Source organism: Scylla paramamosain, chromosome 25, assembly GCF_035594125.1.
Source record: "Scylla paramamosain isolate STU-SP2022 chromosome 25, ASM3559412v1, whole genome shotgun sequence".
Lineage (NCBI taxonomy): Eukaryota > Metazoa > Arthropoda > Malacostraca > Decapoda > Portunidae > Scylla > Scylla paramamosain.
Window position 1 is genome coordinate 13,068,969 of NC_087175.1, and position 14,424 is coordinate 13,083,392.

At 39.1% G+C, this 14,424-nt stretch overlaps 1 long non-coding RNA gene across 1 annotated transcript; it reads right to left on the reverse strand.

Moving 5' to 3' along the window:
• Positions 1–5,553: 5,553 nt before the first annotated feature.
• Positions 5,554–6,940, reverse strand: LOC135113442 (uncharacterized). The gene is made up of 2 exons (XR_010274838.1): positions 6,203–6,940; positions 5,554–6,086 (listed from the first exon to the last, which is right to left on the reverse strand). It is a non-coding gene; the product is annotated as an uncharacterized LOC135113442 (long non-coding RNA).
• Between the last annotated feature and the right edge of the window lie 7,484 nt (positions 6,941–14,424).

A 14,424-nucleotide genomic window follows, 5' to 3' on the forward strand; every position in this document is an offset into this window, starting at 1 on the left:
TTATGCACGTACCAGGCTATGTGTGTTAAACAATGCGAGTGTCACTTAGGTGTATGTTGTAACGTGTGAGTATTGTTCGGATGTTTCGATGTGAATGTTAAGTTATCGTGTGTGTTATCGTGAACTGTGGTTTAAATGCTTCGTCAACGTTAACGAATATATATATATATATATATATATATATATATATATATATATATATATATATATATATATATATATATATATATATATATATATATATATATATATATATATATATATATATATATATAAACTGTCGTAAGCCTTAGTTGAGAGATTATAGAGTTGAAGCATCGTCACATACTACTACCGATAATACGAGAAATAAGCATGGAGAGGGACAGCAGCACCGACTCTGATACATACATGGAAGACGATGACTACCACCCTTTTGCGTCAAGTCCTTGTTTAAAGCCTCTTCTAACCATTGCAAGCCATGCTGAGATAAAGCCTGAGGCAGATATGGGTGTAGTGATAGGAGCCCAGCAGTAGCTACTTCTTACTTCATAGAAAGGTGATTATGTCTGCCTCTTCTTACCAATGTATTATGTGTAAAGAAATGGTTTCGTGAAGGCTTGGAAGAAAATAGGATATATTTGTGTTTCTTTGGCAACTGATTTCATCTATTTATTTTTAACTTCCAAAGTGGAGCACATTCTGACCCTCTTGCCTTTTGCAGAGATCTCCATTCTTGGAGACTTCAATGTTCACTACCAGCTTTGGCTTTCCTCTCCCTTCACTGACCATCCTGGTGAACTAGCCTACAACTTTGCTATCCTCCATGACCTAGAGCAATTGGTGCAACACCCTACTCGTATTCCTGACCGTCTTGGAGATACGCCCAACATTCTTGACCTTTTCCTGACCTCTAATCCTTCTGCTTATGCTGTCACCCTTTCTTCTCCGTTGGGCTCCTCCGATCACAATCTCATATCTTTATCTTGTCCTATCACTCCAATCCCTCCTCAGGATATATATATATATATATATATATATATATATATATATATATATATATATATATATATATATATATATATATATATATATATATATATATATATATATATATATATATATATATATATATATATATATATATATATATATATATATATATATATATATATATATATATATATATATATATATAATTTGTTTCATTTTTTATTTTTATTTATTTTTTTGTTATTCTATTTTTTTTTTTTTTTAAGACAGTGGGTCACAATCCCTGATCACTTGGATGGTGTATGTAATGTTAGCATTATGCATGTATCAGGCTATGTGTGTTAAACAATGCGAGTGTCACTTAGGTGTATGTTGTAACGTGTGAGTATTGTTCGGATGTGTCGATGTGAATGTTAAGTTATCGTGTGTGTGTGGGTGTGAATCGTGAACTGTGGTTTAAATGCTTTGTCAAAGTTAATGAATATGTATATATATATATATATATATATATATATATATATATATATATATATATATATATATATATATATATATATATATATATATATATATATATATATATATTCGTTAACTTTGACGAAGCATTTAAACTACAGTTCACGATTCACACGCACACACACAAAATAACTTTTCATATATATATATATATATATATATATATATATATATATATATATATATATATATATATATATATATATATATATATATATATATATATATATATATATATATTTTTTTTTTTTTTTCTTTTATGTAGAAGGAACACTGGCCAAGGGCAACAAAAATCCAACAAAAAAAAAAAAAGCCAACTGAGATGCCAGTCCCAGAAAAGGGTCCAAACCGGTTATCAAAAATTAAAGGATAAGTCACTTGAAACCTCCCTCTTGAAAGAATTCGTCATAAGATCGAAATACAGAAGCAGGCAGGGAGTTCCAGAGTTTACCAGAGAAAGGAAAGAATGACTGAGAATACTGGTTAACTTTTGCATTAAAGAGGTGGAGAGAATATGGGTGAGAGAACGTAGAAAGTCTTGTGCAGCTAGGCCGCAGGAGGAGGGGATGCATGCAGTTAGCAAGATCAGAAGAACAGTTAACATGAAAATAGCGGTAGAAGATAGCTAGAGATGCAACATTGCGGCAATGAGAGAAAGGCTGAAGACAGTCAGTTGGAGGAAAGGAGTTTATGAGACGAAAAGCTTTGGATTCCACCTTGTCTAGAGGAGCGGTATGAGTGGATCCCTCACCCCCACCAATATGGACTGATAAGGTCCTTATACAAAGTTAACAGCTGGGGGGTTGAGAAAAACTGGCGGAGACGTCTCAGAACACCTAACTTCATAGAAGCTGTTTTAATTAGAGATGAGATGTGAAGTTCCCAGTTCAGATTATTAGTAAAGGACAGACCGAGGATGTTCAGTGTAGAAGAGGAGGAAGAAGAGGGGATAGTTGTCAGGAAAGTTGTGTCCAGTTGAAAGATGGAGGAATTGAGTTTTTGAGGCATTGAAGAATACCAACATTCCTCTACCCCAATCAGAAATTTTAGAAAGATCAGAAATCAGGTGTTCTGTGGCTTCCCTTCGTGAATTGTTTACTTCCTGAAGGACTGAACACCTATGAAAAGACGTGGAAAAGTCCATATATGTAACGATTGAACAATATAAAGTATATATATATATATATATATATATATATATATATATATATATATATATATATATATATATATATATATATATATATATATAATTTTTTTTTTATGTAGGAAGGATACTGGCCAAAGGCAACAAAATCTAATAAAATAAATGCCCACTGAAATGCCAGTCCCATAAAAGGGTCAAAGCAGTGGTCAAAAATTGATGAATAAATGTCTTGAAACCTCCCTCTTGAAGGAATTCAAGTCATAGGAAGGTGGAAATACAGAAGCAGGCAGGGAGTTCCAGAATTTACCAGAGAAAGGGATGAATGATTGAGAATACTGGTTAGCTCTTGTGTTAGAGAGGTGGACAAAATAGGGATGAGAGAAAGAAGAAAGTCTTGTGCAGCGAGGCCGCGGAAGGAGGGGAGGCATGCAGTTAGCAAGATCAGAAGAGCAGTTACCATGAAAATAGCGGTAGAAGACAGCTAGATATGCAACATTGCGGCGGTGAGAGAGGGGCTGAAGACAGTCAGTTAGAGGAGAGGAGTTGATGAGACGAAAAGCTTTTGATTCCACCCTGTCTAGAAGAGCAGTATGAGTGGAACCCCCCCAGACATGTGAAGCATACTCCATACATGGACGGATAAGGCCCTTCTACAGAGTTAGCAGCTGGGGGGGTGAGAAAAACTGGCGGAGACGTCTCAGAACACCTAACTTCATAGAAGCTGTTTTAGCTAGAGATGAGATGGGAAGTTTCCAGTTCAGATTATAAGTAAAGGACAGACCGAGGATGTTCAGTGTAGAAGACGGGGACAGTTGAGTGTCATTGAAGAAGAGGGGATAGTTGTCTGGAAGATTGTGTCGAGTTGATAGATGGAGGAATTGAGTTTTTGAGGCATTGAACAATACCAAGTTTGCTCTGCCCCAATCAGAAATTTTAGAAAGATCAGAAGTCAGGCGTTCTGTGGCTTCCCTGCGTGATATGTTTACCTCCTGAAGGGTTGGACGTCTATGAAAAGACGTGGAAAAGTGCAGGGTGGTATCATGAGCATAGGAGTGGATAGGACAAGAAGTTTGGTTTAGAAGATCATTAATGAATAATAAGAAGAGAGTGGGTGACAGGACAGAACCCTGAGGAACACCACTGTTAATAGATTTAGGAGAAGAACAGTGACCGTCTACCACAGCAGCAATAGAACGGTCAGAAAGGAAACTTGAGATGAAGTTACAGAGAGAAGGATAGAAACCGTAGGAGGGTAGTTTGGAAATCAAAGCTTTGTGCCACACTCTATCAAAGGCTTTTGATATGTCCAAGGCAACAGCAAAAGTTTCACCAAAGTCTCTAAAAGAGGATGACCAAGACTCAGTAAGGAAAGCCAGAAGATCACCAGTAGAGCGGCCTTGACGGAACCCATACTGGCGATCAGATAGAAGGTTGTGAAGTGATAGATGTTTAAGAATCTTCCTGTTGAGGATAGATTCAAAAACTTTAGATAAGCAGGAAATTAAAGCAATAGGACGGTAGTTTGAGGGATTAGAGGGGTCACCCTTTTTAGGAACAGGTTGAATGTAGGCAAACTTCCAGCAAGAAGGAAAGGTAGATGTTGACAGACAGAGCTGAAAGAGTTTGACTAGGCAAGGTGCAAGCACGGAGGCACAGTTTCGGAGAACAATAGGAGGAACCCCATCAGGTCCATAAGCCTTCCGAGGGTTTAGGCCAGCGAGGGCATGGAAAACATCATTACGAAGAATTTTAATACATGGCATGAAGTAGTCCGAGGGTGGAGGAGAGGGAGGAAGAAGCCCAGAATCGTCCAAGGTAGAGTTTTTAGCAAAGGTTTGAGCAAAGAGTTCAGCTTTAGAAATAGATGTGATAGCAGTGGTGCCATCTGGTTGAAGTAGAGGAGGGAAAGAAGAAGAAGCAAAGTTATTGGAGATATTTTTGGCTAGATGCCAGAAATCACGAGGGGAGTTAGATCTTGAAAGGTTTTGACATTTTCTGTTAATGAAGGAGTTTTTGGCTAGTTGGAGAACAGACTTGGCATGGTTCCGGGCAGAAATATAAAGTGCATGAGATTCTGGTGAAGGAAGGCTTAAGTACCTTTTGTGGGCCACCTCTCTATCATGTATAGCACGAGAACAAGCTGTGTTAAACCAAGGTTTAGAAGGTTTAGGACGAGAAAAAGGGTGAGGAATGTACGCCTCCATGCCAGACACTATCACCTCTGTTATGCGCTCAGCACACAAAGACGGGTCTCTGACACGGAAGCAGTAGTCATTCCAAGGAAAATCAGCAAAATACCTCCTCAGGTCCCCCCAACTAACAGAGGCAAAACGCCAGAGGCACATTCGCTTAGGGGGATCCTGAGGAGGGAATGGAGTGATAGGACAAGATAAAGATATGAGATTGTGATTGGGGGAGCCCAACGGAGAAGAAAGGGTGACAGCATAAGCAGAAGGATTAGAGGTCAGGAAAAGGTCAAGAATGTTGGGCGTATCTCCAAGACGGTCAGGAATACGAGTAGGGTGTTGCACCAATTGCTCTAGGTCATGGAGGATAGCAAAGTTGTAGGCTAGTTCACCAGGATGGTCAGTGAAGGGAGAGGAAAGCCAAAGCTGGTGGTGAACATTGAAGTCTCCAAGAATGGAGATCTCTGCAAAAGGGAAGAGGGTCAGAATGTGCTCCACTTTGGAAGTTAAGTAGTCAAAGAATTTCTTATAGTCAGAGGAGTTAGGAGAGAGGTATACAGCACAGATAAATTTAGTATGAGAATGACTCTGTAGTCGTAGCCAGATGGTGGAAAACTCGGAAGATTCAAGAGCGTGGGCACGAGAGCAGGTTAAGTCATTGCGCACATAAACGCAGCATCCAGCTTTGGATCGAAAATTGTTGGGGATTCCAAATGTGTAATAAACCACAAATCGTAACAGGTGTTTATTGCTTGAAGTGTTTCGACCTGCAAACATGGGCAAATCAATACACATCCACATATCATAGTACACCCAGTTCAATCCCTCACAATGGTACCAAGAAAATAACACTTCATGTAGAGATTCTGACATCCGTTACAATCATATCCCCAAATATAAAAATAAAGCAACAATCAGTATACAAAATCCAACTAACTTCACTTGTATATCACTCATAATACTCAATAAATTCCCATAATGTACTCACTTCAGTGGCCCACACTGACACTCTTCGAATCCCCGTAGCACACCTGACATGTCACCCCAACTATCATCCAGTCCAGGGCGTCCTCACAACTCTGTCTGGCAACAATATATCCCTTGTACATTACCCTATCTTACTAATACATCCTCTATTTGTAACCTTCACCAAATTATACTAATCACAGCACATGGCAGGTAAATAAACACAACTAACCTGTAGCACGGAGGACCAACCAACACACCAACCGACATGAGGTCCAGGGCGTCCCTACATTCTCCGTCTGGCAAACAATAATATCACTTGTATTACCTTAGCTACTAAACACATCCTTTGCTTGTAATCTCCACCACAGTATACTAATTCACAGCACAAGGTATCTAAATAAACACAACTAACCTGTAGCACAGATGACCACCCAACACAACAACCCACAGTACATTGGTGGGCCGGCTTAGACAACCCGCCAGGCCGACCATGTTCACAGGTAGTGGGTGAAACAAAACACCACAAAGAAGCGTACCAAACTTCTCCCATTCCAACAAAACACAACTTACATTTTCTTTAACACAGATAACAACAATATATTGTATAAATAAATAATAGATGGTTAACATATCATTTTAATGATACAAAAATGAGGACAGAGAAAGTAGGAGGGAACAGAAAAGGGGCTACTGTCAGTTGCCTCAGACACCTGAGTTTCAGTGAGGAAAAGAAAATGAGGTTTAGAAGAGGAGAGGTGGTGTTCTACAGATTGAAAATTAGATCTTAGACCGTGAATGTTGCAGAAGTTAATGAAGAAAAAGTTGAGGGGGGTGTCAAGACACTTAGGGTCGTAGACGGAAAGGCAGTCCGACCTGGGGACATTAATTTTATGGTCCCCTCCCCAGATGGGGACTCCGAGGCTGGTGTAGGAGTCGCCATGATTTTAAAATTTTTTGAGTGAAGGGTGTGTGTGTTATTAGGTGCTTGTAGTTTTGTGTGGAGGAAGAGAGTTGTCTTTAGAGGGCAGGCTGTGACTACCCCCTTGTGTTGTGAGACACAAAGGGAAACGTTCAGTGAGGTCACAGCTGGCTTTAATGATAAGTTCACAGCACCCCCTGAACAGTGCTTTAGACCTCACTGGGAGTAATTATCGTTTCGGCAGGTGTCTACTGCCTCCTCCTTGAATGAATGTAATGATGATGATGATGATGATGATGATGATGATGATAAAACTGCATTATTTTCTGCAGTTATTCGTATAGTTAACTGAGGAACAAAGTTAATCTTGTTTTCTTTTAAGATTTGATACAAAGAGCTTGTTAGAGCTTAATGGGTAACAACATCAAAAGTTATATCATGGAAATAATTTCAATTATTATTACTATTTTTTTCTTATTGTAATATTTAATCTTGGCAAGTCTAATCAAATAAGATTTTTGAACGAAGTACACGAAACATGAGATTTAGGGGATTTAGCGGCATGCACGCTCATCCTCACTCACACTCAGTGAATAAACCGGCTCACCAGTATGAAATTAATGGCTATGACTTGTTCCACAAAAACCGTGACACCCGTGGCGGAGGAGTGTGTTTGTACGCGCGAAAACATTTACAAGCAGTGAGAGCACAAATCACTGTCCCTCCACACCTTGAGTGTCTTTGGGTACACCTGAAAAATGTAAAACAAGTGTCCCAAATAATATTGTGTGTGCTGTACTATCCCCCAGATTCTGACGCTAATACACATACTCGTAGTGATCTCACTGAACACATAATAACGAGTGTGGATATGTTCAGACGGAGGCATAATAATTGTAAAGTGAAAATCTGTGGTGATTTTAATGGGCTTAATAAAGATCAGATATGTAATCAACTGAGTCTGAAAAACTTGGTGACACAGCCCACTCATGAAAATTCCGTGTTAGATCTTGTGCTAACAGACATGCATTACTATAGGTCCCCTGTATACCTGCCCCCTATTGGTCTGAGCAGACACAAGTGCGTGTTGGTGCGGCCGGCCACACCAGCCTCACTTCCGCGCCACCACACTGTGCAGTACCGCCCCTACAAGGAATCGTCCATGAGGGAATTCGGATCCTGGATTACAGCGGTAGACTGGTCATTCCTAGAAACATACCCCAGCATAGAACAACAAGAAAATGCATTGCACGCTATCCTCCAACACCAATACGAAGCCTACTTCCCGCTGAAAACATGGCGAAAGCGAGAGAGTGACCAACAGTGGATGACCCCTGAGATAAAGCGGTTGATAGTTAAAAAGCGAAATGCGTACAACAAAGGGAACCCAGAACGATATCGTGAACTAAATTGTTGTGCAAAGAGAAAAATCAAACAGGCGAAACATGACTATTTTGTGACGACACAAAGTGAAAGTGGATTTAACAAGTGCATTGCAAAACTTGTAGAACCTAAACGAAAGCCTGTAAGCCTCCCTTTCCTCAACCTAAGCGACCCATGTGAGATTGCTAACGCGATAAATGCACACTTTGCCACAATATGTACAAACTATCCACCCCTGGACCCAAGTATCGTACCTTCACTGCCTCCCCCTTACTACTCGAGGCATGATATTTATAAAGACTTAAAGAAAATATAAACAAACAAATCTACTCCCCAAGGTGAAATTCCGCTAAAACTAGTAAAAGAATTTGCATATGAACTGAGCCAACCGCTTGAAATAATTTATAACAAGTGCCTACAAACAGGAGCCTGCCCTGATCGGTGGAAGCAGTCCACAGTGACAGCCCTGCCCAAGGTGGCTGATGTGACCAACCTGGGGCAACTACGCCCCGTGTCTCTCACACACACTTTCGGGAAGGTGCTGGAGGGGCGCGTTGCAGACGTAGCCCTGACGGACATGCGCCCACACATCGATGAGCACCAGTTCGGGAACTTGAAGGGACGCTCTACCACGCAGTACATGGTGTTCCTCCTGGACGCCATCCTGAAAGGTCTGGAGCAGCGTAATACGGTGGCCCAGATGTGCCTGATTGATTTTAAGAAGGCTTTTGACAACGTGGATCACAGCGTAGCAGTGACCCAATTGTACAACCTCGGTTGCCGCACGTCATTTCTACCATTCATTTCATCCTTCCTCACGGGCAGGCAGCAGCGTACCAAATACAAAGATAAAACATCCACGTGGCTTCCCACCACATGTGGGGTGCCGCAGGGGACCTGCATCGGACCTGTCATCTTCCTTGCCCTCATCAACAGCCTGTTACAACATTCATCCCATAAAGTGAAATTTGTGGATGACGTCACTGTGTTCTCGGTAAATACAACAGCGGACCTGCAAGCAAACCGACTCCAGCAACTTATCACCACCATCAATGAACAGTGCCAACAACTCAAATTAATACCCAACCCAAATAAATGTCAACTGATAAATATCAACCTCTTGCGGCAGGGTGTGGCATTTCCAGATGTGCATCTCGACGCCAACCCCATCCCCTGCGTCGACATAGCCAAAGTAGTCGGACTAGTCATGAACTCCAACTTGACCTGGCAGGACCACGTCGACCACATCGTCAAGAAGGCTTCCAAGCTATTCTTCATGCTATTCAAAGCGAGATCGTTTGGAGCAACACAGCAACAACTAGTGCAACTATACTGCCAGCGCATACGACCCGTGCTGGAGTACGCGTGCCCGGTGTGGCATTCCGGCCTCACAACCGCACAACGAACCACCCTGGAACGTGTGCAGAAGCGGGTGTGTCGTATCATCCTCGGAGGCAGCTACAACAGCTACACAGCCACGCTTACCACGTTCGGCCTGCCTTCCCTGGAGGACAGGAGAGGTCAGCTTACCCTCAGTTTTGGGGAGAAAATTAAAGAAAATGACCACTTGCAGCTTCTCCCCCAGCGAGCACCATCACAGTATCAGACCAGGCACAGTGCCAGGTTACCGCCTGTCAGGTGCCGCACAGAAAGGTACAGGAACTCCACCATCCCCTATGTGACTCGCCTGGCCAACAAGTAGACATAACTGGCACAAAAATACATGGACACTATATTCTTTCTCTAAAGTGTTTTACCCTGGTAAACTTTTTACTTCAAGTTGATTTTAATAGTTTAAATATTTTAACCTAGTATATATGTATTGTTTTTAACTTTTATTTCCATGTAAATTAAGACCCCTTCAGCATCTATCACTGTATTGTCTGCTGCCTCTTGATAAATAAACCTGATATTATTATTATTATTATTATTATTATTATTATTATTATTATCACACTCACACTTAAAAAAATAGCAACGTGGTCTGCCCACAATCTTTAATCTACTACTTTCCTTCAATTTCCTTTCTTTTACTTCTGTTCAAACTCTTCAATATTCTCATCTTTCTACAAGCAAAGCAAAAGTATATATATATATATATATATATATATATATATATATATATATATATATATATATATATATATATATATATATATATATATATATATATATATATATATACATATATATATATATATACACGCTATTTTCAACAGTTAATCATTGAATGCTGAAATATATTATTACATTAAGTAGGAAAAATTCTAGTGAACACGATAGTGTGATTAGAATCCAGATATTGAAAACACAGCGTCATTTATAATAACGTGTCACTCGTCGCAACCATCACGGCGGTGCGACACTAGAAGTGGCGTGTGCAGGCGAGCTCCCTATTACCAGCAGGTTTGCGATGCGTTTAAAAATTAGAACACCCAGCCGCTGGAGAAAGGTCTTTTAAGTTGTTCCACGGCTTAAAGCACCTATTACCTGGTTGACGAATAATAGCAAGAGAGTGGATGATAAGACCCTGAGGAACACCACTGTTAGTAGACTTAGGGAAAGAGCAGTGACCGTCTACCAAAACAGCAATAGAACGGTCAGAAAGGAAGCTCGAGATGAAGTTGCATAGAAAAGGATAGAAGCCTTGGGACGGTAGTTTGGAAATCAAAGCTTTGTGCCAAACTCTATCAAAAGCTTTTTGATATGTCAAAAGCAACAGCGAAAGTTTCACCAAAATCCCTAAAAGAGGATGACAAAGACTCAGTGAGGAAAGCCAGAAGACCACCAGAAGAGCGGCCTCGACGGAACCCATACTGGCGATCACACATAAAGTTGTGAAGTGATAGATATTTAAAAATTTTGAGAATAGATTGAAAAATCTTCAGAGAGGTAGGAAATTAAAACAACAGGACTATAGTTTCAGGGATTAGAACGTCATCCTTTTTAGGAATAGGCTGAATGTAGACAAACTTCTAGCAAGAAAGAAAGGTATGTTGATAGACAGTTGAAAGAGTTTGACTAGGCAAGGTGCAAGCATGGAGGCTATCTTCTCTACTGACACCTTGATACCTACCAACATTTACAGGAAGTCTATTATTACAAGTCCTAAATTTAGTCACTAATAATCTGTCACCCTTTGTTAACTTTTCTAAATACCGTTCTCTACCAAAATCTGTCTAAAACACCCTATAATTGCTACTTTATGATTTTGTTTCTAAATTATGATGCCAAGTTACAAGCCACAGATCTTTCAATCTCTGTTCCACAGCTTTCTTCACCCAGCTTGAATTAGGAACATCTTGCAACAACTACATACCATACGTTCCACAATCATTACAAATATTCTTTATACAAGCTAAGCATGGAGAAGTATAAAGGCCTAACCTAACCAGCTGCAATAGACATTGGTACATTACATAACACAATTTAGTATTTTTACCTGAAATTAGCCTAGACATTACATTTAGAATTTTCCCTTGCACTTTTCTTTCACAAGCTTACACCATAAACCTTCACGCCATACCATATCAAAGGCTTTCTTGTAATCAACAAATAAACAAAATAACTTTCTCTTCTTCCAGTTAAATAAATCAGTTCCACATTTCAACAGAAATATATGAACAAAAATATATGATCCAGAGTGGAATATCCATGTCTGAAGCCCGCTTGTGTTTAATTAATGATAGATAAGGTGTTTGAATAATCATTAAGTCTTTCATCAAGTATGGAGGTGAACAGCATCCCCATGCAGCTAAGGTAATTACTAACATCCTGAATGTCTCCCTTGTTTTTATAGAGTGGCCCTATTGTACCCACCAACCATTCAGCTGGCATGACACCAGTATCAAGTATTTTATTAAACATTTTAACATAGAGGGGACACAAAAGATGCTTAGTACTTTTAATATATTCATTTAATATCATATCAGATGCTGGGGATTTGTTGTTTTCTAACTTCTTAATATTTCTAACTATCTCTTCTTCACTTATAGGATCATTAAGTACTAATAAAATTTCAGCATCCACACGGTCTTCATCATTTGTAATATTCACATCATTAATGTCAGAATTTTCATCACCCGCTAGCTGCTTAAAAATGCTCATAGAATTCATTTAGTGTTATGGGGATCTGATAAGTTCTTTCTGACTATTTAAAATTTTCCAATATGCTTTAGGGTCATCACTCTTATATTTTATAAGTGTCTTTATTAAGTTCTTTTCTGACTACTTATAATTTTCCAATATGCTTTAGGGTCATCACTCTTATATTTTCTAAGTTTCTTTATTAAGTTATCCCTCTCCTTATTCTTCATTCTTTTTAGATTTGCTTTACATTCCCTGCTATTCTCGATCATTTTGTTAAAATTTACACTACATCTATGCAAATGATACCTCTGTCTTGCTTTGTGGTATTCCTTTCTAGATGCCCAGCACTCTTTATCATATCCCACTGAGGTGGCATTATTGGACTTTTTAATGAATGTTCTTTTCTTATATGGTAGGAAAGTTGCAAGTGCCAGCTCAATCAGTATTTGTTTTAAATCTAGATTAATATCATCCATGGGTAATTCATCCACTTTTGCAATCAGTTCATTTATCTTAGTTTCATCAGTATTACTCACATATAAAAATTGTTTTTCAATATTCCATTTACTTGGCCTTACAATTAATTGTCTTGATTCCTGTGCCTCTCGGTTTACAACAGGCACCGTAACAGGCATCTTACATTTAATTCTTGCATGTAGTCCACAGTGTACATCAGACCACAAAGATTCATAATCTAATACTTTAAAAACTACAACATACTTCATAATCACTGGTGATCCTAAAAAATAGTCAATTGTGTGTGGTAGTAGGTTTGCCAATGCTGCAGTCCTCCTCTAACCTTCTATTAAATATATAAACTTCTTACAAACATCCAACAACTTTTTCCCATATGAATTCCTATCTGGAGTTAAGTCTTGGTTTGCTCTAGTCTCAGTTATTCAAAAATCAGTTAAACTTACTTGAGGTACTTCCACAGACACAGGGTCCTCTGCAGAATCAGAAGGAACATCAGACATAGTGAGAGTGTGAGCATTAAAATCGCCACAAAAAAACATGCACATAATCGTCATAAGAATAAGTCAGCAAAAAATCATCCAGCTCGTCATAGTGCTCTTCATTACCATATCTAGAGCGTGAGGGGGAAATGTAAACACTGCTTATTACCAGTTCCCTACCAAAATTTACACTACTTCTATCAACTTTAACTGAAAGTAAAGAATCATAAGTGTTACTAATATGCCTCCACTTAAAAGTAACATTTTTCTTGATGGCTATGAGTAAACCCCCAGATTTAAACCTGCTTAATTTGCTTCTGTTATTAAAGACAATGTCAAAGCCAATATTTATCATATTTTTTACATTAATCATATCAATATCATCACACTTAGTTTCACTTAAACAAATCAAATCATAATCTTTAATAAAGTTAACAAAATCGATAGATAACAACTTTGACTTGATACCACAGATATTGAGACAGCACATTAATACAATCCAGGGGATGAACAAACTGAACAGAGTTAATATTATTTACACTAACACCATTATCATGCCTTAATACTCGTATGTGCTGTGCCCCAGCGCCATCCTAGGCCCTTGTTAAGTTATCTAGATTTAACTTTCTAATCAGAAGCAGAAATACCAACCTTTTCTAAGCATCAGGACAGTTTATAACTACAGATAAGTGTCTTGCAACCATGCAAGAATGCTCCCCTTCCCTTGTGGACACATTTTTCACCGTTTCTTGCTCCTTAACCATATTCAACGTTTTAGCCCTTAAGGAAGTCATGTCATCATTTATATATACTTTTCTTTGCTTACCTTTGAGTTTTTTTCTTATTTTGCATAATTTAATTTCTTTTCTTTCGGTGGCAAAACCTTACAATCACTGGGCTACCTCCTTCCCTGGGCCTCCCCAAACGGTGAACAACAGAAATGTCATCCTGCTCAATTTTCACTCCAATAGTATCAGCAAGTTCTATAACTTTAGCTTCCAGTACCTCCTCACTTTCGTCCTCTTCTTCCTCTAATCCAGAAATACGCAAGTTCTTCGGGAGTACTGCTCCAGCTTGTCGTTTTCATACTTGAGCAGGAGGCAATTCCTCTGCATTACTGCGATCTTTTCTAATTTATCATTAAATTCCTTGAAAGCAGTAGATACAGCCGTAGATACAGCGACCGAAATTATGCTGACCAGGCTGGGCAGCAAAACAACTGCATCCTTAATCGTCTTGCTTACATTTCTGCTCTCCCTTCCATCAATGCTGTTGGTTATATTAGGA